The sequence below is a fragment of the Dermacentor silvarum genome, chromosome 10 (genome assembly GCF_013339745.2).
Source record: "Dermacentor silvarum isolate Dsil-2018 chromosome 10, BIME_Dsil_1.4, whole genome shotgun sequence".
Taxonomy (NCBI): Eukaryota; Metazoa; Arthropoda; class Arachnida; order Ixodida; family Ixodidae; genus Dermacentor; species Dermacentor silvarum.
The window spans coordinates 153,350,140-153,356,424 of record NC_051163.1 but is presented as its reverse complement, the minus strand read 5'-3'; the positions used below and the strand labels follow the sequence as shown (position 1 = coordinate 153,356,424).

The 6,285-nt window shown below is 48.1% G+C and overlaps 1 pseudogene; it reads left to right on the top strand.

Moving 5' to 3' along the window:
- Positions 1 to 1,911: 1,911 nt before the first annotated feature.
- The window catches only part of LOC125941150 (uncharacterized), a 29,443-nt pseudogene continuing 25,069 nt past the window's right edge, over positions 1,912 to 6,285 (top strand).

The window sequence follows — 6,285 nt, the reverse complement described above, 5'->3', positions numbered from 1 at the left end:
ATATATAACTTGTCGATAGAACTAGTTGAATTCCCAGATGCATTGAAACGATCAAGAGTGTCTGTTGTATATAAAGGCGGAGACAAAAACGTGCCTAAAATTACCGACCTATACCTATTATACCTATCTTTGCTAAAGCCTTCGAAAAAATCCTGCATTATCGGCTCAATAACTTTTTTTCAGAGGATACAGCTTCTGTCAGCATCACAACATGGTTTTCGTAAGGGACGGTCAACCGAATCAGCATTATTAGAACTGAACGAACATTTACTAATAAACATTCAAAAGAAACTAATAACTCTAGCCTTATTCATAGATTTCAGCAAGGCATTTGATTCACTTGACCATAAAATTTTAGCACATAAGTTAGCAATCTGTGGAATACGTGGTAAGCCTTTATCTTTAATTCGATCTTACCTTACAAACAGAAGCCAGTATGTATGTATCGGCACGCACAAATAATCTTTACTAACATTAACGACAGGCGTACCGCAAGGAAGCGTATTGGGACCGCTTCTGTTTAATGTTTACATAAATAGCATAATTAACATTGATTTGACGGTGAAGTTCATTATATATGCGGATGATTGCACCATGCTTCTTTCTGGTCCTGATGCGACCAAACTGGCTGTTGACTGTAACAATATACTTGACAAAATTGTTCCCTGGTCTTCCTCAAACTCGCTTAAATTTAATCCTTCAAAAACAAAAGTCACGTTTTTTCGAGCCAGAAACAAGGCTGTTAGGCTGGAACACGTCATTAGATGAGGTAATGATGACATTGAAATAGTTGAGGAACACACTATTCTCGGCATTACACTATCTTCAAATCTTTCATGGGAGTCACACATTTTAAACCTTTGTAAAAATCTTGCATCTGCCTGTGGTGCGATGTCACGTTGTCGTGCGCTTCCTTTAAATATTAAAATTAAAATATATTATGCATTGTTTGCTTCTCGCATTAATTATTGTAATTTGGTCGGGCTAACAACAACTAAAGCAAACATTCAAAAACTTGTAATGTTGCAAAAAAAAGTTATAAGACAGATCACCAACCTTGAATATTGTGAATCTACTCAGAGCGCTTTTCAAATCTTCAACATAATTCGCATAAAAACATGTATGACTATCGTGTTCTGGCGTCTTTTTATCATTCAAATAAAATATTTAGACGGTTCTTAGAAACAACGGCGAGCTTAACTGCACACAGACCTGTGTTAAATACACGCAGCACAGACACATGGTTTGTGCCACGTTTTCGAACAGATTACAAACTTCAAATGATACAATACAATCTTCCTTTACTTCTGAACAAATACAAACACACGAAATACATATAGAAATCTCAGTTGCGAGCATTTTTTGTAAAAGTGTTGTAGTAAATGTCTTGTTGTAGCAATTTTTTTAATGAAATACTCATATTTCTATCTGTTTTCTTGTGTATTGATGACACACTCTCTATATTTTGATCCTATACAATGTTTTATTTGCTGGTTTTGTTTATCAACATATACGTATGCTTACATGTCCACTTTCATTATTTGCTAAGTATCTTGTTTTTGCCGTTTCGTTGTATCTGCCTTGTAACGGCTACCTGGGCCTCTGTCAAGCTGTCTACACAGCTTTTCGCCTAGGTAGCCATCCAGTACTGTCTGGTGAATAAACTGAATGAATGAATGAAACTGGTGGCCTCACTAAAGAGACACTGATTGCCTGCACACTCTCTTTTGGAGCTTTAAAAGTGCTGCATCAAAGAACTAGGCCACAAGTATGTACTACTTGGAAAGTACAGACTACCTAGAAAGCCGCTTTGGCCAGTACCGTCAGATGGCAGGAGGAAACTACCACATATCCATTAGGCAAATTTTCGAGACAGAGGGGAAGATTCGTTTACAGAACACTCTGCCAGTAATGAATTCGGAGGACCTGAAAGGCATCGAAGACACAAGCCCTGTCAGTGGCACTTACAACAACTTTTGCATCACTGTCAGAGATGCCGACCCTGCAGCAGTAAGTGCACATATGCCTGTCATAGCATACGTTGGCGGTTATTGCGCCCATGCAGCAATGAATGTGCTTGAATGTGAAAACGGCCAAGAAAGCCTAGTTGTCGATTTGATTGATTGATTGATTCTGAGGTTTTACGTGCCAAAACCAGTTCTGATTATGAGGCACGCCGTAGTGGAGGGCTCCGGATTAATTTTGACCACCTGGGGTTCTTTAACGTGCACTACAACGCAAGCACACGGGCGTTTTTGCATTTCGCCTCCATCGAAATGCGGCCGCCGCGGCCGGGATTCGATCCCGCGATCTCGTGCTCAGCAGCGCAACGCCTTAGCTGACTAAGCCACCGCGGCGAGTGCCTAGTTGTCGATAAAGAGGAGACTAAGCTGGAAAGCGACCCACATTCCTTAATTACTCGATTGGACAGAGGTGGCTTGAAACTGCCGTCCCCGTTTGTTGTTACCGTGGTAATGCGTACTGAAGTTGTCATCAAAAAGCTCACAGAGGAAAACCACTTTCCTGAATTTTTACAGGCACAGAACCAAAAGAAACTTGTTAGGCAGCTCACTTTACAGTCCCTGCCCCAGTTTCGAGAACTGACAAAATTTGCAAATGGCCACACATATTGACGCGAGACAGAAGAAGAAGACCGGCACCGAAGCAGAGGTCAGCATTAGACCGGCACTGAAGAAGAGGAAGTAGAGGTTGCTCCTCTACTTCCTCTTGTTGACGGTAAGTTGACGGTAACAAGTCCGAAGCGGACAAGATCGGACACATACTCTAAGGAATCGCCGATGACGCATTCAACCTCTTAATATTCAGGAACTGCGCCACCGTGGATGCTATTGTGACAGAGTGTCGGCGATTCGAACAAGCTAAATCCCGCCGTATCGCCCAGCAATTCACCAGGCTCCCCAATACTGCCGCATCGTCATCATGTGAGGAACCACTACCTACGTCACAATCGCCGGTTTCGAACACTTTGACACGGATCGTTCGACGGGAACTAGAAGCAATGTCACCAGCCCCTCTCGTGCCCGATGTCTCGACTGCCAACCAGTCTATGGTTTCATTGATTCAAGCCGTGGTTCGACAGGAGGTCGCGAATTTGGGACTCTCCTCTGTGTGCGCTGTTCGCATGCCACCAGTCGCACAAGTCACACCACCAGTTCCACCAGTCGCGCCGCCGAACCAGCCCTTTTGCTCGCGATACCGCAATCCCGCTGAGTGGAGGACGCCGGATGATCGCCCAATATGTTTCGCGTGCTCTCGAGTTGGGCATATTGCGCGACACTGCTGGAGCCGTCAGACGTCACCGACTGGCTGGAGCACCCGGAACCCTCGTCCTGAAGATTACTCCCGTACAACATCGTCGCGCTCTCCACCGACTGACACGCCCGACGTCGACACTCGCACCACCCTGTACAGCAGGTCACCATTGCCGCGCGATCGCCGATCTCGCTCACCGCAAGCCCACCGATTCCCTTCGCCGCAAGCCCGCCGTTTCCCGTCGCCTGCCAACTCTGGACGCTACGCATCGGAAAACTAACGAGTGCAGCGCCCGGAGGTGACGCTGCATTCTCGACCCGGCCTCGAAATCCTCGTCTGACAGTTCCTACCCGCTCTAATTTGCTCGAAGTCCGACTCGACGGTGTTAGTGTTATGGCCCTTATCGACACTGGTGCACAGATCTCGGTGATGAGCTCTAGTCTTCGTGAGAAGCTGAAGAAAGTCCTGACACCTGCCGTGCTACGTACAGTGAGAGTTGCCGATGGAAGCACACCTACTGTTGTTGGAACGTGTACTGCCCGCGTTACTATATCTGGCCATACAACGAGCGCTCAGTTTCTTGTGCTTGAGCAGTGCCCATACGACGTGATCTTGGGCATTGACTTTTTTGTCGACACATTCAGCCCTCGTCGACTGCGGCACCGGTGTCCTGCAACTTGAACTCCCTTCTGTCCCAGAGACTCTTCCTAATAAACCTACGCAACTGTGTTCGTCAGAGTACGTGCGATTACCGCCCCAATCCACTACTTATGTTCTTTTGACGCCCTCTCCTGCTGTCGCTGACGGGGATTCCGTTGCATCTCCTATTACTGACGTTGTCTTGGCACACAATGTGACCCTACCCCACACGGTTGCCGAAATTGTCAACAACGAAGCCTATCTGCCTGTACTGAACTTCTGCTTATCCGCCCGTGTTCTACCATCCGGAATTGCGCTCGCAACGTTGGCATCCCTCAGCGACTGTCAAATATCCACGCTAACATCTGAGGCGACTTTGAGTCCGACGTGCTCAGAAGGATCCACCAGCTTGCCTACCAGTGAATTCAACAAAATGATAGCCGCGGACCTTTCACCTGCGCAGGCTGATGAGCTCTGTCGTGTGTTAGCGTCGTACCGGGACGTTTTTGACTTCGACAACCGCCCACTTGGCCAGACAACGGCTGTCATGCACCGAATCGACACAGGCGACGCAAACCCTATTCATTGCCGTCCTTATCGTGTTTCTGCTGCTGAACGGGCGATTATACAAACAGAAGTCGACAAGATGGCTGCAAAAGACATTATAGAACCTTCGTCTAGCCCATGGTCATCCCCAGTTGTGCTTGTCAAGAAAAAAGACGGCACCTGGCGTTTCTGTGTCGATTACAGAAACCTGAACAAGATCACTAAGAAGGACGTATATCCGTTGCCACGTATAGATGATGCCCTCGATTGCCTCCATAGAGCGAGTTATTTTTCGTCCATCGACCTGCGGTGTGGCTATTGGCAGGTTGCCGTAGATCCTATGGACCGCGAGAAGACCGCTTTTGTGACACCTGATGGGTTATACCAATTTAAAGTTATGCCCTTCGGCCTATGCAATGCGCCAGCCACATTTGAGCGCATGATGGATTCGCTCCTTCGTGGCTTCAAATGGTCGACCTGCTTATGTTACCTAGATGACATTATTGTTTTCTCAACGACATTTGAGAGCCATATTCAGCGCCTGTCCGCCATCCTCCAAGTGTTCCGCAGCGCCGGTCGCCAGCTTAACTCATCCAAGTGCCATTTTGGTCGCCGCGAAATAACAGTGCTCGGCCACGTTGTTAATGGTGTAGGAATCCGACCTGACCCAGAAAAAATTCGCGCCGTGAAGCATTTTCCTGCACCTTGCTCAACCAAAGACGTTCGCTCCTTCATTGGCATATGTTCTTACTTTCGTCGCTTTGTCAAAAATTTCGCTGACATCGCCCGTCCGCTCACCGACCTTCTCAAGAAAGATACGCCTTTCGTCTGGGGCCATCTCGAAGCTCAGGCATTTTCTGCGCTTATCCGCCTTCTGACGACTTGTCCTCTGTTGGCGCACTTCGACCCATCTGCTCCTACGGAAGTTCGGACGGATGCCAGTGGATACGGAATCGGAGCCGTCCTTGCCCAGCGCCAGCATGGTCGTGACTGCGTCATACCGTACGCCAGCCGCCTGCTCTCTGCCCCAGAAGGCAATTACTCAATTACCGAGCGTGAATGTCTTGCCCTTGTTTGGGCAATCTCCAAATTTCGGCCGTACCTCTTTGGCCGCCCATTCACGGTAGTCACTGACCACCATGCGCTCTGCTGGCTTTCCTCGCTGAAAGATCCTACAGGCCGTCTCGGACGCTGGGCTTTGCGATTACAAGAGTACTCGTTTTCCGTCATCTACAAGTCTGGCCAATTACATCAGGATGCGAATTGCCTGTCCCGTTATCCCGTGGATCCACCCGACAGCACCAACCCTGACACCAATGCCTATGTCCTTTCTATATTTCAGTTAATTCATTTCGGCGATGAACAGCGGCGTGATCCGGCGTTACGTTCCATCATCAACCGTCTCAGTTCCGGGCCCCCTGACGAGTCACTCCGGATGTTTACGTTACATAATGGAACTTTATACCGCCACAGTCTATACTCCGAAGGCCCTGAACACTTGCTTGTGGTGCCCTCCCACATGCGTACTACTGTCCTCCAGCACCTTCACGACGAACTTACAGCAGGTCATCTTGGTGTAACGCGCACTTATGATCGCGTGCGGCGTCGTTTCTTTTGGCCTGGACTTTATCGCGCCGTACAGAAGTATGTTGGCCGCTGCGAACTTTGCCAACGACGCAAGAAACCACCGACGCTTCCCGCCGGCCTTCTTCCGCCTATCGATGTCCCAGTAGAGCCGTTCTTCCGCGTCGGCCTCGATTTGCTCGGACCCTTCCCTACATCAGCATCAGGGAACAAATGGGTCGCTGTCGCGACAGACTATGCCAA